The sequence below is a fragment of the Chiloscyllium plagiosum genome, unplaced genomic scaffold (assembly GCF_037043375.1).
Source record: "Chiloscyllium plagiosum isolate Xiang-an unplaced genomic scaffold, Cpla_swu_hap1 HiC_scaffold_6, whole genome shotgun sequence".
NCBI lineage: Eukaryota > Metazoa > Chordata > Chondrichthyes > Orectolobiformes > Hemiscylliidae > Chiloscyllium > Chiloscyllium plagiosum.
Window position 1 is genome coordinate 94,393,104 of NW_028270144.1, and position 25,296 is coordinate 94,418,399.

The following is a 25,296-nucleotide window of genomic DNA, read 5'->3' on the forward strand; positions in this document are numbered from 1 at the left end:
CTCCATTGGCCTTCATAACACTAGTGGCAAGCTGTTGTTGAGAACTTTCAGATGTTTATGGTCAATGTCTTCTCGGTCCATGAGTCTGTGATGGCCAGTCTGTTAATTACCACTATTGCTTGGAGATTTTGTAAAGGAACATGTTGGTATCCTACAAGAGGGTAACATGCTTCCTTGTATTCCTGGCACTCCCTTATGGCTGGAGCTCATAACACTCCCACTAATATGCAGGGATGCAGATTAAAGATTTAAAGGTCCATTCTATTTGTTTCAGTAGACTCTTTAGGGAAAAAACCGCTCGACCCAAGATAAATATCAATTTCTCAATCTAGTTATTTAACTTCCACCAAAGCTACATATCTTGCTAAACGTGACCTCTGTTGTGAGGTCTCATGACCACTGTTCTTGGAGGTAGACATATCATACAGCTTGGAGAGGTAATGCTGTGCCATGACAGGTGCACACAGCACATATTGCAAGCTGAGTTTTCTATATTGTCAATCATAGTGGTGAAATTCCTTGACAGGATTTCTCTTCTCCCAATTATTTATGTGTTGTCAGTACTTTTTCTTTCTCGTGATTAAGTCCCTGTAGTTGTCAGTTTTCTGGCGGACTAGGAGAAGACTTTTCTTTTCCATGAGCTTTATCCTGTCTGTTCCTACCTTCACTACCTGCTGCTGTCTATTGATGGACAGTGATTCACCATATCTCACCATATTGCAGTCACTGTATAACCATACAGGGTACCAGCAACTAATCAGGTACCAGGGAGAGATGGAGTGTATGATAGTGAATTCCTGTAAATTCCAATCAGATTCATAATATATCTCTGTGTGCAAGAGATTCCTGCTCCTGAACTGCATCTAGAAGAAAGAGAAAAATAGCAAATTGGAGTGGGGGATACAAACCACAGATTTCCATCTGATAATGTTGAGAAAACAGCTTAACATTGTCAGCTTGCTAAGATAAAGTAAATATTGTAAGTAATATGTAGAAATTCTGATCTGATATACCATCCCTTTATTATTTGTGATGCTGGCTCACTCGCTGCCCTGATTGAATAAGGGTGAAATACTCCTGCCTCCAGTCTGGACTCTATCCATCCCCATCGGTGTTGTCTGGAGCTTGTGAATATACCGTGGAGGATGTGTTGAGAGGTGGTGAAGGTGCTTGATGGAATAAGGAAGGTATGATGATGATTATGATTTGTAGATTATGAAATGAGAAAGAACTGGTAGAGTCATAGAGTCATAGAAACAGACCTTTCGGTCCAACCTGTCCATGCCGACCAGATATCCCAACCCAATATAGTCCCACCTGCCAGCACCTGGCCCATATCCCTCCAAACCCTTCCTATTCATATACCCATCAAAATGCCTCTTAAATGTTGCAATTGTACCAGCCTCCACCACATCCTCTGGCAGCTCATTCCATATACGTACCACCCTCTGCGTGAAAAAGCTGCCCCTTAGGTCTCTTTTATATCTTTCCCCTCTCACCCTAAACCTATGCCCTCTAGTTCTGGACTCCCCAACCCCAGGGAAAAGACTTTGTCTATTTATCCTATCCATGCCCCTCATAATTTTGTAAACCTCTATAAGGTCACCCCTCAGCCTCCGATGCTCCAGGGAGAACAGTCCCAGCCTGTTCAGCCTCTCCCTGTAGCTTAAATCCTCCAACCCTGGCAACATCCTTGTAAATCTTTTCTGAACCCTTTCAGGTTTCACATCTTTCCGATAGGAAGGAGACCAGAATTGCACGCAATATTCCAAACAGTAGCCTAACTAATGTCCTGTACAGCCGCAACATGACCTCCCAACTCCTGTACTCAATACTCTGACCAATAAAGGAAAGAATACCAAACGCCTTCTTCACTATCCTATCTACCTGCGACTCAACTTTCATGGAGCTATGAACCTGCACTCCAAGGTCTCTTTGTTCAGCAACACTCCCTAGGATCTTACCATTAAGTGTATAAGTCCTGCTAAGATTTGCTTTCCCAAAATGCAGCAACTCACATTTATCTGAATTAAACTCCATCTGCCACTTCTCAACCCATTGGCCCATCTGGTCAAAATCCTGTTGTAATCTGAGGTAACCCTCTTCGCTGTCCACTACACCTCCAATTTTGGTGTCATCTGCAAACTTACTGACTGTACCTCTTATGCTCGCATCCAAATCATTTATGTAAATGACAAAAAGTAGAGGGCCCAGCACCGATCCTTGTGGCACTCCACTGGTCACAAGCCTCCAGTCTGAAAAACAACCTTCCACCACTACCCTCTGTCTTCTACCTTTGAACCAGTTCTGTATCCAAGTGGCTAGTTCTCCCTGTATTCCATGAGATCTAACCTTGCTAATCAGTCTCCCATGGGGAACCTTGTCGAACACCTTACTTAAGTCCATATAGATCACATCTCTGCCCTCATCAATCATCTTTGTTACTTCTTCAAAAAACTCAATCAAGTTTGTGAGACATGATTTGCCATGCACAAAGCCATGTTGACTATCCCTAATCAGTCCTTGCCTTTCCAAAAACATGTACATCCTGTCCCTCAGGATTCCCTCCAACAACTTGCCCACCAATGAGGTCAGGCTCACCGGTCTATAGTTCCCTGGTAGATGGACGTAATGCTTTTTCATGTGGTAGTTCATGAAACTAAAATGGAGCCTGTTTGTAATGTGAAGTAGAGAAAGGGTGAATGTGTTTGCAATAGGGAGGAGAATATCATATAGGCTGCATTTAAGATAATGATGCAGACATTTTATGGCCCAAGGTGTGAAGTGAGCAGTTCCTGCATCTTGTTCAAACTGTGGGACTTTGAAAGATGGGTGATTGCTACCCTGATAATTGGGAGAAATCTTTTCAAGCTGAAAACCATTGCTTGTGCCTAATAGCCTTTAGTAAGATTGATTTGTCATGTTATATGATGTGGTCTGGACTGCTCGGAGCCTGAAAACCCTTATGTAGCTCCCCAACTGACTTACTGAGACGCACTGAACTGGACTGTGGAAACCAGCTGTACCTGCAGGATTGATCTGACCTACTCCCTGACTACAGTGATATGGACTTCCTGACTCTGACTGCTGCAAGAGGCCAACTGACCACATACAAGCTTCTGGACTGATAGGGACTGCTGCCCTTGACTTACTGTGCTGAGACCTTCTGACTGGAGAATGCCTCCCTTGACTTGACTGAGGAATACTCCCCATAAACGTTCAAACATGGCCTTTGGTTGAAACACATGCAGTGTGCTTACAGCATAAACTGTTGGTATATGGTGCAGGTATGGGATTAATGTAGCATGGTGCCATACAGCAGCATACCCATTCCCTTGATTGATCACTGCTGACAACCATGATAAGCTGGCTGGATATATGTCTGAACAGCAAGGAAAGACAAAAAGTAATGTGAGCCTTTAAGATATAGTCTAAATTATAAATATCACACTAAGTTGGCTGCTTATCAGAGTTCGATCGATTCGGGATCAGTTCCTGCGGATTGGAGGGTGGCTAATGTTATACCACTTTTTAAGAAAGGTGGGAGAGAGAAGGCAGGAAATTATAGACCAGTTAGTCTGACCTCAGTGGTCGGAAAGATTAGATTAGATTAGATTAGATTAGATTACCTACAGTGCGGAAACAGGCCCTTCGGCCCAACAAGTCCACACCGACCCGCCGAAGCGCAACCCACCCATACCCCTACACTTAGCCCTTCACCTAACACTACGGGCAATTTAGCATGGCCAATTCACCTGACCTGCACATCTTTGGACTGTGGGCCGGAGCACCCGGAGGATGCTGGAGTCTATTATAAAGGATGAAATTACGACACATCTGGATAGTAGTAACAGGATAGGTCAGAGTCAGCATGGATTTATGAAGGGGAAATCATGCTTGACTAATCTTCAGGAATTGTTTGAGGATGTAACTCTGAAGATAGACGAGGGAGATCCAGTAGATGTAGTGTACCTGGACTTTCAGAAAGCTTTTGATAAAGTCCCACATAGGAGGTAGGAGAGCAAAATTAGGGCGCATGGTATTGGGGGCAAAGTACTAACTTGGATTGAAAGTTGGTTGGCTGATAGGAAACCAAGAGTAGTGATAAACAGCTCCATTTCGGAATGGCAGGCAGTGACCAGTGGGGTACAGCAGGGATCATTACTGGGACCGCAGCTTTTTACAATATATGTTAATGATATAGAAGATGGTATTAGTAATAACATTAGCAAATTTGCTGATGATACTAAGCTGGGTGGCAGGGTGAAAAATGATGAGGATGTTAGGAGGTTACAGGGTGACCTGGACAAGTTAGGTGAGTGGTCAGATGCATGGCAGATGCAGTTTAATGTGGATAAATGTATGGTTATCCACTTTGGTGGCAAGAACAGGAAGGCAGATTACTACCTAAATGGAATCAATTTAGGTAAAGGAGTAGTACAGAGAGATGTGGGTGTTCTTGTACACCAGTCAATGAAGGTAAACATGCAGGTACAACAGGTAGTGAAGAAGGCTAATAGCATGCTGGCCTTCATAACAAGAGGGATTGAGTATAGAAGCAAAGAGGTTCTTCTGCAGCTGTACAGGGCCCTGGTGAGACCACACCTGGAGTATTGTGTGCAGTTCTGGCCTCCAAATTTGAGGAAAGACATTCTGGCTATTAAGGGAGTGCAGCGTAGGTTCACGAGGTCAATTCCTGGAATGGCGGGATTACCTTACACTGAAAGACTGGAGCGACTGGGCTTGTATACCCTTGAGTTTAGAAGACTGAGAGGGGATATGATTGAGACATATAAGATTATTAAAGGATTGGACACTCTGGAGGCAGGAAACATGTTTCCGCTGATGGGTGAGTGCCGAACCAGAGGACACAGCTTAAAAATATGGGGTAGACCATTTAGGACAGAGATCAGGAGAAACTTCTTCACCCAGAGAGTGGTGGCTGTGTGGAATGCTCTGCCCCAGAGGGCAGTGGAGGCCCAGTCTCTGGATTCATTTAAGAAAGAGTTGGATAGAGCTCTCAAGGATGTGGAATCAAGGGTTATGGAGATAAGGCAGGAACAGGATACTGATTAAGGATGATCAGCCATGATCATATTGAATGATGGTGCAGGCTCGAAGGGCAGAATGGCCTACTCCTGCACCTTTTGTCTATTGTCTATTATCTATTATATATGCTCAATAATTACTTTATTTTCATTTTACAAGATGTCATCATGTGCCAATTCATTTTCTGTATGCCCAAGACTGTCTGATAACAATAAGTGCATCCCTAATACCTTCAGACCTCACTTCTTGCAATACTTGCAGTAAGCCTTCACTTCGACTGTGCTGGAACTAGTGTCCTGGCAAATCAAATAACTAGGATAGAGCGAAAAAAAATGCAAATGCAGGAATCCAAAGTAGACAAACAGGGGGCTGAGAGAGCACAGCAAGCCAGGCAGCATGAGGAGATGGGGAAATCAACGTTTCAGGTATAACTCTTCTCGATCTGCAGAGAGGGCTTTAAACTAATTGTTGTTTGTAGGGATGGAGGAGGGGGTGACTTGGGAGAGGAAAGGGTTAAGACGGTTAAGGCAGCATTACCAGGTTGCTATTTAGGTAATAAAAACCAAAAAGGGACATGAAGGGATAATACAAATATTACAAAAAGCAACAAATAGGGTGAAAGGAGATGGGGGAATGGCAAAAAAAGGCTAATTTAACAGTTTTTTTTACTTAAATGAACGTAGCATTCGAAACAAAATGAACTGAAGAGGTTATTGAATGTGATCTAATAGCTGATACAGCAACATGGTTACAAGGAGATCAATGCTTGATATTTAGGAACAGGCAGGAAAGAAAGGTTGGTGGGACAGTTTGTTAGTGGTATGGTATAAGTCTGATAGCAAGAAATGATCTTGGATTGGATGATGTAGAATCTATGCATGTGGAGGTAAGAAATAACAAGGGGAGAAAAAGATACTGATGAGGATAGTCTATATGTTCCCTAACAGTAGCTATACTGTAGGACAGAAAATAAATCTGGTGATAATAAGGGCATGTAAAAACAGAGAGTATACTAAACATTTTAGATGAATTGGTGGTTATCTTTCAAAATCCTAAAGACTCTGGACCAGTTCCTACAGATTGATGGCTGACAAATTGAACCCAGCTGTTTAAAAAAGGAGGGAGAGAATAAAACAAAGTTACAAATAAGTTAGCCTAAAATCAGTTTTGAGAGTCTATTATAAAAGAAAAGAGAATACAATGTTTGGGAATCATTACCAGGATTAAATAAAAGCAGCATGGGTTTATGAAAGGGAAATCATGCTTAACTGGAGTTTTGTGAGGATATAACTATTAGAATACAAAAGGGAGAATGGTGGGTGTAGTGTATTTGGATTTCAAGAAGGTTTTTGATAAGGTCCATATCAGAGGTTTGTGGGCAAAATTGAAGCACATTGACTGGGGGTAATATATTTGCATGGATTGAAAAATGATTGACAAACTGGAAACAAAGAATGAGAATGAATAGGTCTTTTTCCGGGATTCAGGTGGTGACTAGTGGAGTGCTGCAGGGATCAGTGCTTGGGCTTAAGAAATACATTTAAGTAAATGACTTGAATGAGGAAACCAAATGCAATATTTCTAAACTTACAAGTTTGCTAACAACCCAAAGCTAGATTCTGAGTTGTGAGTGTAGTGATTGTAATGAGGTCAGTCAGGTGGACCTCATAGGATACAAGTTCCCCTATTGGGGCTGTTAATCTGATCCAAACAGGGAGCCCAGGCTGACAGATAAAGAGAAGTATCAGACATTCTGACACTCTAGGAGCTGGCTCTGAGGAAACTGAACCAGTGTCAAGGACTTTCCTCATGTACATAAAAGGTGACTCGGTGATGGGATTCTGGCTTCTGAGGAGTTATTTCAGTGGCGACAAAAGTAAAACATATTCCTGAAGAAACTTGTTCACAGCAGTCATCTTTGAGTTGTGGTAAGCATTTTTGGCATCAAGCTGTTATTTGACTAGTTTGACTCATTGACCCTGCTATCAAAGACTGGATTAAGTATGTGGAAAGAATTCCATACCTTTCCTGGGCAATGACATTGGGGAAGATGAAAAGCAACAAGTAATTCTCCTGACAAGTTGTGGACCCACAGCTTTTTCAGTTGTTAGGAACTTAACTTTGCCTGAGACACTAGATACTAAAACCTTTCAAGAGTTGATAGATTTAGTTAAAGAATATTATGATTCCAAGCCACCTCTAATTCTGAGATGTTATTGTTTTTACTCAGCAATTTGAGAAACTAGGGAATCTGTATCGGATTTTGACAAGGTTAAGACGACTGGCAGAAGCTTGTGACTTTGATATGACCCTTAGTGAGATACTGAGAGACTAATTGGTATGTTGGATCATTGATGCAACCATGAAAAAGAACCTACTATCTGAAACCCAACTGGATTTCAAACAGGCACTACAACTGACTTTATCTTTGGAAAATGCTGCAAGCTGGACATGAGTATGTGTACTTGAAATTGCAGATAAATGAGGATTCTCAGAAGTCTGCTACAATTAATACCTGTAAGGGGTTGTACCAATATATGAGACTGCCTTTTTCGGTAATGAAAGTTAAAAATCACACAACACCAGGTTATAGTCCTACAGGTTTATTTGGAAGTACAGGTTTTCAGTGCGCTGCTCCTTCAGGTAGCTAGTGGGGCAGGATCACAGGACTCAGAACCTTTTACTGTAAATTCTGTGTCCTATGATCCTGCCCACTAGCTACCTGACAAAGGACCAGTCCTGCGAAAGCTTGTACTTCCAAATAAACCTGTTGGACTATAACCTGGTGTTGTGTAATTTTTAATTTTGTCCAGCCCAGTCCAACACTGCACCTCCACATTTTAGGGTATTGTCAGCCTGTGCAATTTTTCAGTGGATGATGGCGATCATTTTGAAAAGTCTCCCCAGGTTGCCATTTATCTAGATAGCATGCTAATAACAGGGAAGATCAATAAGGAGTACCTAGAGAACTTGGACATAGTCCTTAAATGGTTCTCCCTGACAGGCATACACATAAGAAGGGGAAAAATGTGTGATCCTGGCTCCAAGTGATTTACTTGGGCGACAGAGTCCAAAAACTGGATTACACCTGTTGGAAGATAAAGTGAGGGCGATCAAAGGTGCTCCAGCTTCTATGTTTACACTTCCATGTTCTTTTCTTCAGCTGGTGAATTATTACTGAAAGTTCATACATAACCTGGCCTCCATCCTGGCACCTTCACATCTTAAAATATGTTCAGCCATTGGAAATGTTAATGTAGCCAAGCCACAGCTTTCAAGCAAGTGAAGAAAAAGCCATCATCCTCTAAGCTTTTGGTTGACTATGATCCCAAGCAAGATCTGATATTGACATGCAACATCTCACTTATGATATTGGGGTAGCATTAGCTCATACATGGCCCAATGGAGAGAAATGCCTAATAGTGTTTGCATCCAGAACTTTGGCTAATGCAGAGCATAAATACGCCCAGATAAAGAAGGAAGATTTGGCGGTCATATTTGGAGTCAGGAAGTTCCACCAATACCTTTATTATTTAAATTTGTAACAGTAATGGACTACAAACCCTTTCTAGGTCTACTTAAGGAGAACAAGCCAGTTCCTTTCATACTCTCAGGCCAAATTCAGCTACGTCCAGGAGGCCAGGTAGTGAATGCAGATGCATTGAGCCATCTCCCACTGGCAAACAGACCACTGGTGGTAGCCAATGGAAGAGGGTGTAATGGTTTAAATTTCCTGGCCACATTTCCAGTAACAGCTGACAATATCAGACTTTGGAGGTAAAAAGATCCAGTCCTAGCAAAACTGAAACAGCTAGTGCTGACAGGGGAAATTAAAGTGCCAATACAACCATAATTGAAAATCTTTTGGATCTGGAGGGACCAGATCACATTACGGGACAGCATCTTATTATTGGGAGCAAGAGTATTGTCCCGAGCAAAGGTTGCCACCAGGTATTGGCTGAACTCCACCAGGGCCATTGAGAGGTCTCCGAAATAAAGCTGTTGATGAGAAGTTATATCTGGTGGCCAGACTTGGATGTAGACTTGGCCACATTAGTAGAGCAGTGTCCAGACTGCCAACAAGGACAAAAGTTACCCCCAGCAGCTCTCCCATATTCGTGGGAATGACTGGGTAAACCCTGGACTCAGTTACACGTCAAGTACACAGGTTGCTTTCATGGGCTCAATGTTCTTAGTAATTGTATATGCCCACTCAAAGTGGTTGGACATGCATAGAGTTCATTCGTTAAACATGGGAATGACAATAGAAAAACTGCACATATCTTTTGCAATACAGAGACTCCCAGAAATGTTTATCAAAGACAATAGCTGAAAATGTGTTGCTGGAAGAGCGCAGCAGGTCAGGCAGCATCCAGGGAACAGGAGAATCGACGTTTCGGGCATAAGCCCTTCTTCAGGAATGAGGAAAGTTTGTCCAGCAGGCTAAGATAAAAGGTAGGGAGGAGGGACTTGGGGGAGGGGCGTTGGAAATGTGATAGGTGGAAAGAGGTCAAGGTGAGGGTGATAGGTCAGACTGGGGTGGGGGCGGAGAGGTCGGGAAGAAGATTGCAGGTGAGGAAGGCAGTGCTGAATTCGATGGATTTGACTGAGACAAGGTGGGGGGAGGGGAAATGAGGAAACTGGTGAAATCCGAGTTCATCCCTTGTGGTTGGAGGGTTCCTAGGCGGAAGATGAGGTGCTCTTCCTCCAACCGTCGTTTTGTTGTGGTCTGGCGATGGAGGAGTCCAAAGACCTGCATATCCTTGGTGGAGTGGGAGGGGGAATTGAAATGTTGAGCCACAGGGTGGTTGGGTTGGTTGGTCCGGGTGTCCCAGAGGTGTTCTCTGAAACGCTCCGCAAGTAGCCGGCCTGTCTCCCCAATATAGAGGAGGCCACATCGGGTGCAGAGGATGCAATAGATGAGCCGTGTGGAGGTGCAGGTGAATCTGTGGCGGATATGGAGGTTTCCTTTGGGGCCTTGGAGGGAGGTGAGGGGGGAGGTGTGGGCGCAAGTCTTGCACCTCCTGCGGTTGCAGGGGAAGGTGCCGGGAGTGGAGGTTGGGTTGGTGGGGGGTGTGGATCTGACGAGGGAGTCACGGAGGGAGTGGTCTTTACGGAATGCTGATAGGGGAGGGGAGAGAAATATATCCTTGGTGGTGGGGTCCGTTTGGAGGTGGCGGAAATGACGGCGGATGATGCGCTGTACATGGAGATTGGTGGGGTGGTAGGTGAGGACCAGTGGGGTTCTGCCCTGGTGGCGGTTGGAGGGGCGGGGCTCAAGGGCGGAGGAGCGGGAAGTGGAAGAGATGCGGCACGGCAGGGCTGGGAGCTAGGACCTGGTGTGGGGCTGGAGCTGGGTGTGGGGGCGGGGTTAGGTCTGGGGGCGGCACGGCAGGGCTGGGAGCTAGGACCTGGTGTCTACCCCTCTCTGAGGATGAAAGATCAGTCCTCAGCAGAGGCCTCACCTTCATTCCCCTACGACCTACCCCTCTCTGAGGATGAAAGATCAGTCCTTAGCAGAGGCCTCACCTTCATTCCCCTATGCTCTCGGATTAATGAGTTCAACACGCGGCGTGACATCGAACAATTCTTCCGTCGCCTTCGCTTCCATGCCTACCTCTTCAACCAAGACTCTCGCCCACCCTCTGACGACCCCTTCTCCCGCCTCCAACACACCCCATCCACCTGGACAGCTCGTGCTGGCCTCCTACCTGCCCTCGACCTCTTCATAGCCAACTGCCGCCGCGATATTAACTGCCACCTGAACTCCCCCACCCCTCTCACCCACTCCAACCTCTCACCCTCGGAACACGCAGCCCTCCACTCCCTCCGTTGCAACCCCAATCTCACTATCAAACCAGCAGACAAGGGAGGCGCGGTAGTAGTTTGGCGCACCGACCTCTATACCGCTGAGGCCAAACGCCAGCTCGCAGATACCTCTTCCTACTGCTCCCTTGACCATGACCCCACCCCCCACCACCAAACCATCATCTCCCAGACCGTCCATAACCTCATCACCTCGGGGGATCTCCCATCCACCGCCTCCAACCTCATAGTCCCACAACCCCGCACCGCCCGCTTCTACCTCCTGCCCAAAATCCACAAACCTGACTGCCCCGGCCGACCCATTGTCTCCGCCTGCTCCTGCCCCACCGAACTCATCTCCGCATACCTTGACACCGTCCTGTCCCCCTTAGTCCAAGAACTCCCCACCTATGTTCGGGACACCACCCATGCCCTCCACCTGCTACATGATTTTCGCTTCCCCGGTCCCCAATGCCTTATTTTCACCATGGACATCCAGTCCCTGTACACCTCCATCCCCCATCACGAAGGACTCAAAGCCCTCCGCTTCTTTCTTTCCCGCCGTACCGACCAGTACCCTTCCACTGACACCCTCCTTCGACTGACTGAACTGGTCGTCACCCTGAACAACTTCTCTTTCCAATCCTCCCACTTCCTCCAAACGAAAGGAGTAGCTTAGGCACCCGCATGGGCCCCAGCTATGCCTGCCTCTTCGTAGGATATGTGGAACAATCCATCTTCCGCAACTACACTGGCCCCACCCCACACCTTTTCCTCCGCTACATCGATGACTGTATCGGTGCCACCTCGTGCTCCTACGAGGAGGTTGAACAGTTCATCCACTTCACCAACACCTTCCACCTTCAAATTCACCTGGACAGTCTCAGATTCCTCCCTCCCCTTCCTCGACCTTTCTATTTCTATCTCAGGCGACAGAATCAACACGGACATCTACTACAAACCGACCGACTCCCACAGCTACCTGGACTACACCTCCTCCCATCCTGCCCCCTGTAAAAACGCCATCCCATTCTCCCAATTCCTTCGACTCCGCCGCATCTGCTCCCAGGAGGACCAGTTCCAAAAACGCACAACCCAGATGGCCTCCTTCTTCAAGGACCGCAATTTCCCCCCCGACGTGGTCGACGATGCCCTCCACTGCATCTCTTCCACTTCCCGCTCCTCCGCCCTTGAGCCCCGCCCCTCCAACCGCCACCAGGGCAGAACCCCACTGGTCCTCACCTACCACACCACCAATCTCCATGTACAGCGCATCATCCGCCGTCATTTCCGCCACCTCCAAACGGACCCCACCACCAAGGATATATTTCCCTCCCCTCCCCTATCAGCATTCCGTAAAGACCACTCCCTCCGTGACTCCCTCGTCAGATCCACACCCCCCACCAACCCAACCTCCACTCCCGGCACCTTCCCCTGCAACCGCAGCAGGTGCAAGACTTGCGCCCACACCTCCCCCCTCACCTCCCTCCAAGGCCCCAAAGGAAACCTCCATATCCGCCACAGATTCACCTGCACCTCCACACGGCTCATCTATTGCATCCTCTGCACCCGATGTGGCCTCGGGGAGACAGGCCGGCTACTTGCGGAGCGTTTCAGAGAACACCTCTGGGACACCCGGACCAACCAACCCAACCACCCTGTGGCTCAACATTTCAATTCCCCCTCCCACTCCACCAAGGATATGCAGGTCTTTGGACTCCTCCATCGCCAGACCACAACAAAACGACGGTTGGAGGAAGAGCGCCTTATCTTCCGCCTAGGAACCCTCCAACCACAAGGGATGAACTCGGATTTCACCAGTTTCCTCATTTCCCCTCCCCCCACCTTGTCTCAGTCAAATCCATCGAATTCAGCACTGCCTTCCTAACCTGCAATCTTCTTCCCGACCTCTCCGCCCCCACCCCAGTCTGACCTATCACCCTCACCTTGACCTCTTTCCACCTATCACATTTCCAACGCCCCTCCCCCAAGTCCCTCCTCCCTACCTTTTATCTTAGCCTGCTGGACAAACTTTCCTCATTCCTGAAGAAGGGCTTATGCCCGAAACGTCGATTCTCCTGTTCCCTGGATGCTGCCTGACCTGCTGCGCTTTTCCAGCAACACATTTTCAACTCTGATCTCCAGCATCTGCAGACCTCACTTTCTTATCAAAGACAATAGGCCATCATTTACTAGCAGGGAATTTGAGTATTTCCTAAAGTGGAATGGGATTTGACATATAAAGACAGCTCCATACCATCCATTATCCAATGGCCTGACAGAAAGAGCAGTTCAAACCTTGAAGGCAGGCTTGAAGAAACAGCCTACAGTTTCACTAGATACTAGACTGTCCCAGTTCTTGTTTGATTACAGGACCACCTCTGATGCAACTACAGGATAGAATATGAGTTCTCTGATTGAGGCTGTTAAATTGGTCCAATCAAGGACCCCTGGCTGACAAATAAAAAAAGGAGTGTCAATTAGAAATTATTTATGGTATTGAGAGTTCTGTTTGAGTTTATGTCCCTGAGGAATGTGAAGCAGTGGGCTATTGGTTTTGAATTATCTTTTCTTGAGTTAGTTAGACTCCTTGAACGGGCTGCATCAGAAATAGTGAGGCAAATGTTCAGCCTCTCAATCTGTTTGGGTGAACAATAATGCAAAAGTTGAGCAACAGAGCTACAATAACAATGTGAGAAAACTTCAAAGCTTCACCGATGGAACAGGTGATGTCTAGGGAAGTCTTGAATCCATGTTCGTGAGCTACATTGGATTGCGAGCCAAGATTTTAACATGGTGAAAAGTTCAGGAGGACTTCAAAAATCATTTTTGAACTGATGGCTTTTGTAAACTGGCAAGCTTATTCAAAGTTAATCTTTGGATGGAGGAAGTGGTTGAAATAAAAAGTACCAATATTTGGTGCAGTGTAATGTCAGACTAATAGGAGAAACATCCCTGTTGTCCAGATCACTAAACAGCAGTTTTTATGCAAAACTGGACAAAAGAATGGAAATCATTTCCCAAAATATTAATTGTTCTGCAAGATCTCATTTTGATGGAAATGGAGTTTCGCATCTTTTGGCCGCGATGGACCAGCAGCGGTGTTGGTGCGATTTGGTTGGGTGCACGGGAACTTTGTCCATGTGTGGCAGCATTTGCAGCATACGGAGCTTCTGGTGTTGGTGTCGGGATGCAGGCTGGGATTTGGAGTGTTGGGATCCGGGGCAGGATTGTGTGGAGTTTGGACCGGCTTGCAGCGGCTCCTGCTCTTGCAGGATCTCGTTCGGTTCTTGCTGGGGGATTGCAACAATTTTCAATTGGGATTGGGTCATGGTTGATGGGGATAAGGTTTGTTGGCGTGGTGTTGCATCTTTCATCGCGCGGGTCTGCGGTTTTGCATTGCAGTCTCGGGATTGTGCAGGTTGTGTGTTTGGAGTTTTGCTTTGTTTCTCGGTGTTGGGCAGTGGGGCCACAGTCGAGTGATGATGGTGAGATTTTGTATGTGACGGTGTTTCACTCAATTTATAAAACAGTGGGTTTTTTGGTGTAAATGTTTGCATCTTTATTTTAAGAAAAAAAAAAGGAGTGTCTGCCCATTTGTCACCAGGCGGTGGAGATCCCCAGTGGAGGGCTCTCTACGCAGGTGTCCTCCCCCTTTCTATCGGGAATCTGGGGTGGAGGGTGCTGCAACCGCAGATTGTGGTGGTTCACGGACTCACAGCCCAACTGCTTGTTCTGTGGCGCTGTGGAGTCCATGGACCACGTGTATATTGGGTGTGGGCGTTTGCACTCCCTTTTTGATTTTCTCAAAAACCTCCTCCTCTGCTTTTGGTTGCACTTCAGTCCCACGCTCCTGATCTTCGGGCACCCGGTAGGAGGAGGGAAGGCAGGTCTGAAGACCTCCTTGTAGGTCTGCTCCTGGGTCTGGCCAAACTGGCCATAAACAGGTCCAGGGCCGACTGCCTGCCCCTCTTCCGCGGTTACGTTAGAGCCCGGGTGTCTCTGGAAAAGGAGCACGCGGTGTCCACCGATACCCTGGAGTTGTTCAGGAAGAGGTGGGCGCCGCAGGGAGTGGAGTGCATTATTTCCCCCTCCAACTCTACTTTGATTTAATCCCTGCCCTCCTGTTTTTTTTCAGAGTGTACAGTACCTCTGATCCTGTATTTATTTTTTTTCTAACAGAAGCCCTGATGCCCCTGTTTTTTTTTTGTTTTACTCCCATGCTACCGCCTAACTGTGGTAGTGCTTATTTTTCCCCCCAGCACCCATGTTGTGTGTGTGCAGGTGTGAGACACAGTGAAAGACACAAGGTGCACGAATCTTTATTCAAATTTCTACCACCAGGAGGAAAAGAAGGGGAGTACAGCGACAGTTCATTCGGCTGATACCGGAGATGGGAGATTGGATTGATTGGGCCTGTCCTCACTAGAGTTTAAAAGAAAGAAAGAGGACCTGATTGAAAAATGTAAAATGCTAATGGAGCTATATATACTAGGTGCATGGGGGTCAGTTCTAGAATATGGAGTTCTAGCCATTTAGGTTAGAGATGAGGAAACATTTTTTCATTGAGGGGATATTCACCTTGTCGAATATGCTACTACAGAAGACTGTGGAGAACAGATCACTGAGTAAATTCAAGAAAGAAATTAATAATCTTTTCGATAGTAAAGGCATCAATGTTTTCAGAGAGAAACTGGGAACATGGCATTGAGATGGAGGATCAACCCTGATCATATAGTGGACTCAAATGGCTGAGTGGCCTAATCCTGCTTCTAGTTTCTATGTCTTTATGAGGAAGAAATCTTGAAGTGTGTTTGGGAAAGTGTGCTAGAGCAATATTCAAGGTTGAATTAGATAGTAAGAAAAGGCTTAAAAGTAGAGTTGCAAATTATCAACTCAGCAATATTTTCACTGAATAATGGGACAGACTTGATGGACTAAATGATCTACTTCTGCTCTTGTGTCTTATGGTGTTATACTTTGTTCTATTTCTCAAATAGGTTGTGTAGTAAAGGAAAACAATTGTGGATTTCCTGGCCCTTAAGCTTCATATAAGACTGCAAACCAGCACACAAAGTCAAATGAAGTGTACTAGATATGAAAACAGAGAAGAAAAATTCTGGTTTCTTATGCATGACTGAAGGGCAAAGTAAGTGGTGAACCCGGATAAGGCAGCATTTTTTTCAAGGCACAATAGGATTGGCTGGCATGTCTACCTCCTCTGTCTGCTACAAGTCATTGTGTTTTCCAGAATCACATTATTTTTCTTCCACCAAAATGCAAGTGTCCAAATACAAATGTTTTCAATTCTGTGGGCTTACTGATATGATAATAAAACAGACCCCAGGAAAATCAACATTTTAAAAGCTAGGTGGGTGATCTTCTGCACCCCTACACCTCCATTCAAATTTATGCCTGCTTGAATAATTTAGGTTGATAGTTTTTGACCAGTTCTGTACTGTAGATGGAGTAGTTGTTCTCTTTATGGCTCATGCCTGAGAATACATCCCATTTTAAAAATTCTGCTACTTAATAATGCAATAAGTCAAAATGTACTGAAATTTGTCAGTGCTTAATAATGTATTAGCTAATATACATTAAATCCTTGATGGTTGTGTTACAAGGGCAAGAAATTAATAGTGTTTATATTTTAAAAACCTCCATATGAGACAGGTATTGATCAAGAAATCTTCTTAATCTATGTCTAATAAGAAGCATTGTTCTGAAAAAAGATAGATTTGACCAGAGTAGATTCACTAATCATCTGCCCTCACTGCAATCATTCCTTCCTGACAATCCCATCACCAATAACAAATTGGACAGTGAAAAGAAGGGGACACTACTAAAATAGCTAATTTACATTTGGCTTTTGCAGTACACTGGAAACATCAGTAAATAATGAATGTCACCTGGACACATTTGTGCTTGATTTTTCTCTACAATATTGTTGTTCTTTCTGCATCACTGAGTATGTATGAAGTAATTATGATACCCAATGTATTTTCATGTACTCACACTGGAATTCGAGGGGGGAGGTACTGGGCATTGATCTTTCAACTTATATAATAGATCTTGTTGTCTTTTTTCCATAATTGAAAAAACATTCAGGGGATTAAAGTAAACAAAATCATTATAGTTGGCATATTCAGATACTTGTAAATTTATTATCACTGTCAAATATATTCTGGAAGTTCGTATAAACTGAATAACTGATGCAGAAGGACAGACAATATTTTGAAAATTGATTAAACACATGTGCTACTCTCCAATTCTTTAGTATTTCTGAATTTTGAAAATTCAGGGATGGTCCTTCTGCTACTTCAGCATCAATCTGATGAATCAGCACGCCGCCATGTTGAATACCAATTGAAAGATGCAGTGAGGATGGCAAAGGCAAAGAATGTGGATGGTAGACTTCAACATCTACCAAGAGTGACTCAGTAGCACTACCAACCTCCTATCAAGTCCTAAACGACATGTCTGCTAAACTATATCTGTGGCAAGTGTTGAGGAAGCAACAAGAACAAAACTCTACTTGACCTCATTCCACCAATCTACCTGATACAAATGGATCTGTCCCTGGCTATTGGAAGGACTGACCACTGTCTTCACATTGTCAGTATCATCCAACATGTTCTGTGGCAGTACCATCTTGATAAATAGGATTGACTTCAAACTTCCTAGCAGCTCAAACCTGGACACCGAGCAGTAGTCCCAGCAGAATTATGTTTGACCACAATTTGTAATCTCATGAACCAGTATATCCCCACTCTATATTGCCATCGAGCCATGAGACCAACCCTGGTTCAATGATGAGTGCAGAAGACATGCCAGGAGAAGCACCATTCATACCTAAAAGAAAGATGTTAATTCAGTGAAACAGTAAACAACTTGTATGCCAAACAGCTTGCTATTGATAAAATTAAGCAAACCCATACTAATGAATCAGATCTAAATGCAGCTGTTCTTTTCCTTCAAGTTGTGAATGGTGGTGGAAAATTAAATAACTCAGTGGAGGAATAGCTTTCGCAAATGTCCCCATTTAAGTAATCCTGGCCAATAAAATGTTTTAATGTTTTAGCCTACGTTTTCCTGATATCAAAGTGGCCTCGATTGGAGTTTTGTGAGCCACAGGTCAAATTTTGTTACACATGGACTACTGCCAAAACTTTCTGAAGGTATTTGAAGTGGTTTTTATTTCCCCATTAATGCTTTGTCCCTTAAGCAATAGAACTCAGGTCTTGGTTCTGATTCAGCTTCTGAGTAGGTTTTGTTGATGCAACTCCCTTAGTTCAGGACATTCCTATTGTTTGGTCCCATTAAAGAATATTGGCCAATCATGTCAAATTCATATACTCTAGCTATATCCTTTTGATTTAAATTTTCAAAAATCATGTAATTTCCAAGTAATCTCCATTTTTCACAGATTCTTCCTTTTTCCATCTAATTATATGAATATTCAAGCAAATGAACAAGGAACAGTAGTATACCATTCCACCCCTGGAGCCTGTCTGCTATTGTATGAAATCATGGCTGATCTGATTGTAACCTTGCATCAACATTTCTGTCCACCCTGAAACCTTTCACCTTTCTCTTAATAAGAATCTATCCACCTATGCCTTAATAATATTCAAAAACTCTGGCCCTCTCTTCCCTAAAATGTAATAGAAGCAAAGTCTAATGAATCACAGTGAGAAAGAAAAATAGCCTCACATCTGTTGTAAATGGATGGCCTCTGATTTTCAAACAATGACTTATCCATAATAGAAAAAGGTGCTTCACATAAACAATGTTTATTTACCTGTAGCAACAAAAAATATACTTATTTATATCTATTCTCCACTTCCTGTTAGCCAGCCAATCTTTAAATGCTAATATGCTATCCCATACACCATGAGCTTTTATTTTCCACAATAGCTTTTGATGTTTGACCAGAGTTTTGGAATTCTTTGAGGAAGTAACACAAGCTATAGATCTGGGAAAATTAGTAAATCTACTGTACTTAGATTTCCAGAAGGCATTTGATAAGGTGTCTCATGAAAGGTTTTTGCAGAAAATATAAGTTCATGGTGTAGAGGATAGCATCTTTGCATCAATACAAGAATGATTGGTGAGCAGGAAACAGAATAAGTGAGCCTTTTTCAGATTTCAAGATGTAACAACAGGTGTCCTATAGAATCACTGGCTTGTTGGGACCCCAACTGTTCACAATTTTTAAAAAATAATTTAAATGAGGGGATGGAAGCTATAATTGTCAAATTTGCTAATGACATAAATACCCAAATGAAAGTAATAACACAAGAAATAGAAGCAGAAGTATGCATGCCTTGCCATTCAACAGGATCGTAGTCTAAAAGTATGGCTCTGGAAAAGCAGGTCTGGCAAGGTCTGAAGAGAAGGAGAGTCGACATTTCGGGCATAAGCCCTTCATCAGGAATGTGGAGGGGGAAGGGGGCTGTACACTTCTAACAAGACTTCACCATTTTTAAACTCCAACCTCTGAGCATTAAAGCACAAAATGTCTTTTTCCTTCATAATTACTTCCTGTACCTGCATGCCAATTCTTGTATTTTGTGCACAGGAACACCCAGATTCCTCTGTGTTGTACTTTTTTGGGTCTATCTCCTTTTAAATAATAGCCTGCCTTTTGCTTCTTCCTACCAAAATGAATGATGTCACATTTTCATACATTAAACTCCAGTTGCCAAGTTTTTTTGTCCACTATCTATACCTATCTATAATCCTGTTGTAGATTCCTTATGCCCTCATCGCAATATGTCCTCATCACAATATGGCCTCAAACATGAGGACACTCCTGGACTATATCAGCATCATCTTCAACTTCCTCCTCAAAGCAGACCTCTCACTCCTCCGTCACTAATCTCTGAAGATGTCCCGTCCTGTTAAGTGAGGTTGTGACAGGCAATGTAAATCATCATAATGCGGGAGACTCTGGGATACATTATATTGCACTGTCTGACCTGTTAACCCATATGAACCTCATCTTTAGGATGTCAATGGACTTTTACAATCGCCCTTATGGAAACATGTGCTGCATTGTAACTCTCCTTGGCATCATTCTGTGGATTCCTGACAGCTGTTATCATCCAAGTTTTGAAGGGTTAACCATCTCTGAATGTGAAGGGGAACTAAAATTGCAAGGACCTATGACTGTTCTAGAATGCAAGATTGTAACAGCTCCCTGGACAATGTGCATTATGTGGCTGGAGTGGCTACAGATGATCTGTAGATTCATGGATTGAAAGCCTTTCCTATGAATGTTGCTGGTTGCTGATAGATTGGGTGCCCAGATGTACCTGTGGAAATCCTGCAGTGACAGCAAAGTCAACTGCTCTGGCTAGATTCCCTGCATTCCAGGGGAATTTAATACATTTTGGCATCTTTAGCAAAGACAGCATTAGTAATCTTCTGGAATAGGATTGCCTTCATATCCATGAGGAAGCAGGTGCTCAACTAACAGCTTGCAAATTCAGGAGACGACTTCCTGTGATATCGTGAGGTGCCTTCAACAGTACCAGTTTGTCACGTCCAGTTGGCTGCATAAAGCCTGGAAAACTTGATTTTAATCATTTCATGCACTTCACCAGATAGAGTTCCAGACATGAGTAGGTCTCATTATGGGCAATGCACTGGGAAAAGCCTCACAACCTCAGGCTAACTGAGGCTCAGCCCCCAGATTGATTGCTGACCAATACCCTTCCAAATGACTGGAGCATACTATTGTCTGACTTATCCTTTCCACCCTTCACAGCTTTCATGGTTCTATGTGGTTCAGCCATAGCCACTCCCTATTCTAAACTTCATTGCAGTTTCTTTTATTCATTCATGGAATATCTACATGCTGCTATTGAGACAGCATTTATTCCAATTCTTTTTTGACCCTGAACCTAGAGACTTGCTAGGCAATCACATTCCTGCGTCTGGAATCACATGTAGGCCAAAACAGGCAAGGGTGACAGGTTTCTTCCCCCAAGGGCATTAATGAACCAGATGGGTTTTATGACAATCGTCACATGTTGACCATTAGACTAGATTTTACTTACAGGTTTTTATTGAATTCATATTTCACCAACTGCCATGTTGAAATTCAAACCCAAATACCAAGAACATCAGTTTTGGATTCTACATTACTAGTTCAGTGACATAACTGCAATGCCATCACCTCCCTGTCAGCCCAGTTCAGACACTTTAACTCCCTGTTTACTGCTTTTGCAGTTCCATGAAATTTGGCATAGCCACTGTCTGTCTAACACTTCTGCTGTTCCTTGTCCTTTAACCATCAACACCCCTTTACTAAGTGTGCTAAAGCCTCCACTTCAGCTATAAACACTACTTTCCCATGTATGTTAAAACGTGCACTTCAGCATGAAGCTGTCCCCTGTATCCCCTATGCCAAATGGCTCATGGAGACAGCTTGCTCTACACCATCGCTACATATTGATTGCACTTATAAGAGTGACAGCACAAGTGATTGAAGGCATCATTTGTAGCCATTTTGCTATAAAGACAAAGCACCAGCTGTTCATCTACTGAAGTGGAAGAAGGGAGTCTGTCACCAGGTGCATTTTGCTGTGAAGTACCTGAAGCTTCAGGTTTCTCAACTGAGTAGAAATTAACTGGGAAGACAACGTTAATTGTAGTAATTGTGGTTTTACTGAGATGCAATACATACAGGTAAAGCTTCTCAATGCCAACTGGCAAAATTCTTTTCCTGTCTTCTGATGGGAGAACTTAATCCCTGAAGTTTAACTGAACAACAGGAAGTATATTTGTGTTTCTTGTCTGATTAAGTTCACCTACCTCAATTCTGCTGGACCTCTCTGGGACTGGAAAATGCTGCCCTATGTTTCAGTTTACTATTGTCCAAATCAAAATAGTCCAGCATCTTAATACCTTGAACTATGCGAAAGACCAATATTGAATGCAGTGCCCCAGATGTGGGCAATCCAAGGCCTTGTACAAAGAAAGGAAATGCAGAGCTTGTATCAATACTGAGGTTTTTACTGAGAAAAGTAGATGGAGATTGTGTGCAAATAACAAATACAAGCATTGTTTCAAGCTCTTTAAGTAGCGCTGGTGGAAGGCAAGTATTATTGCATAGTATTATTCTTTTTTGACACATATGAGCCATTGTAGAGCCCTGTAGCACAATGATAGTTTTGCAACCTCTGGAGCAGGAAGCCTGTTCAAGTCCTACTTGCCACAGAGGTGTGTCATAACATGTCCAAACAGGTTGCTTTAAGGAAAAAGGAATTCCATTGAAATACCAACATCAATTACTACATATCTTTGGTTTTGATTTTTTAGCAGATATTTATGTATGGGTGTACTGAAGTTGAACGTACTCCAGTCATAAAACAAGTTCGGTAGAAAATATCCTAGTTTTTACTCAGATTACAGAGTGTAAATTAAGGAGCTTGTCATTAAAGCATGGGACAAACTTTTCTGCCCCCTTGAGCAGCATGGGCAATGGGAGAAAGTTAGGAAACATACAGCAAAAATGAGAAATCAGAATCTTAGTGTCAAGAAAAAGAAATCCAATTTTTCCTTCAAGTCCAGGGTCAGAGTCTTGCTAATGCGCAGCATTTATCTTGTTTTCATGAATTTGCATCTCGTTATTAACCAAATTCATCTAATTTCTCTGCAGTTCCCAATTCTCCTTCTTTCCCCAAGAAACTAGAAGGTGCCACTTCCTGTCTTGAAAGTCACAGAAGTTACCTGGTAACAGCAAATCGCTGGTTCCTCTTCTGGCCCTTCAGACAACTCTGTCTTCACCACACCATTTCTGCATGCTTCATGGATACTGTTCTCATCCACTCTTGATTCATACACGTGGGCATCAGCAAAACCATCAGCCTCAGCTCATCATCATGCCAACTCACGCAGCACTCTATCCCTTCAGAACTTCAATTTGGAGTTCAGGACTTACATGCTTCTGCCAAGTCACGCTGCACAAAGGAGCATAGAAAGCATCTCACATATTTACACAGGATGCATCTTGTGTCTGTTAGATTACTTCCTCAATGCTCACTCATGTTATGCTTACTTAGAGGCTATCAGTTTGGTTTGCAGTGTCTGACTAGCAATGTGTTTCAGCATTTAAGCTCTTACAAGCTTCTAGCTTCTGACCTTTTCACACAGTTGCTTGCCATGCCTCAGAGGACAAGGGGGTAGACTGGGGTCTGTACGGAAATGTGCTATATCATATTCAGAATATGTTCCAACAGTGTATATAGCAAACACACTATATTTGCTTCAACCAAATGACTGTCTGAAAATCAATGAGACAAGTGCTTAGTACAGTAAAGGGGGACTATGATCAGTCAGATGGTCAATCAAAGAGTGTCTGATTCTAGTCCAAAGGTTTGATCACAGTCACTCTAGCACTTGGTCCAACCCAGAGTATGGGGATCTACATCCTTGCAATCTGGTAATTGGGCCACAGTTAGTCGTGCAGGTCCAATACAGCTCATCCAGGGATTTCAGGTGCACCAGTCAGGCTGCTGCAGAGATATTAGTTGGGCTGTCTTGCAGCGTTAGTCCAGGTATTGAGCTATGGTCCTCATGGGGGTTTGGATATTAATAATCAAGAGATTTATCAAGGGCCATCTGTTGAACCTTAAGAGAGTGAGAAGTTCTAGTGTGGTTTTGGTATTCATTTTACTGGGGTGTGAGATCAGTTGGGGATATTAACAGTTATATAAAAGAGTTGAATAGAAATGGGGTTGGGGAAGGTGGAAATCTTATTGGGGACACAGACACAGCAACACAATTCAACATGTGAAGGATAGTAGATTCGTGATGCTTTTCAGACAGGGCCTGCAAGTCACTCACAAGGATACAAAGTTGAAACCTTGCCATATTCGATCAAAAGTCAGTGGTGCAATAACAAAACAAAAGGCTGTCATCCCGTGCAGAAGGAACAAAGCATGTTCATGTTTTTTCTCTTAGGAATGGAGTATAATTGTTTGAATCTGAGGCCCAGCTAGGGGCAATTATATTAATCACATGTCTGATGATTCAGTAATGCCATCTGGCATCAAACTACAATTCACTAGCAAGTCATTCTTTTTTACAACAATGAACATAATAGTTCTGGTCTCATGCATTATGACAATTGTACAACTTTCATTTAATTACCTCTTTGTCATGTCAGATAAGCAATTTTAATCAAACACTAAACGTTTCACATGGGTTTGACATTTCTGAATCACATACTTGATTCGAGAAGAAAGTGTTCCAGAGCTGCCATGTTCATACTGAACTGTTGGTGATATTCAAGGATGACATTTTTTGGAAGGCTGCTGTCACGTTGGATTAATTCCAATATTCCATTACTCCAGTGCAGGATGAACATTTTGGTTGTGCACCATACATCTGGATAACCTTACATTCCTTAGAACTCTGAGCAAGGCATTGCCTTCTTGTAAAGCCCTCATGGCTGAATCAGAGCATAACATGGGATTTCATTGTGATAGATTTGAGAGCTCAGGAGTACTATATAAATATTGTTCTCTTCTCAATATGACACACAGAGTTTTGGCTCATGCATCTGGGATGGACATCACAGTTGTTAGATCCCTGTGGCCTTGTTGCATAGGCAAAGACATCATCAAAGGAGAAAACAACTACAACTTTGTCAGCAGGAAGAGCAATGGCTGCCACACAGTCTTCAAGGGTAGATTAGATTAGATTAGATTACATTACAGTATGGAAACAGGCCCTTCGGCCCAACAAGTCCACACCGACCCGCCGAAGCGCAACCCACCCATATCCCTACATTTACCCCTATACCTAACACTACGGGCAATTTAGCATGGCCAATTTACCTGACCTGCACATCTTTGGACTGAAAGTAGAAACTGAAAAGAAGATTCCACGAGGATGTAAGACCTGGCATTTCCAGACTTTGCTGTCATTTTCTATAACTATGGGAAACACACTTCAAGAGCAGACTAAGGATGTATTGAGTCATCATCATTGAATTGAGTCATTTCCCGGTGGAGCACTTTCACCCGAAGAAAATAAGTGATGATCCCACCCTGGTGACTATCAAAGTTACAGCTACCATACAAGTACCTTTAATTTTTATACCAGTAGCTTGTTTCAAGGAGTATGACATGTCCCAAGCATCTGGGATGTCATTAATGCCATTAATTCCAGATTATACTGTTTATGTCCTTCCCTTTGGATAAAGAGATTCAATGAGATTCTCCACCATCACTGATTCTCTCTCAGTGCAGTGCACCACAGACTACCTCCATTTTCCTTTGAGAGCAACCTATCACCAATTTGCAGAGTTTGTCGACAGGAAAAGCTTCCCATCCATCAATGTTCAACTTATTTGTAACTATCGGTGCCAGATTTTAGAGGTGCCAGATATCTTGGGAGCTGCCACGATGCGTACAAACTAGAAAACTC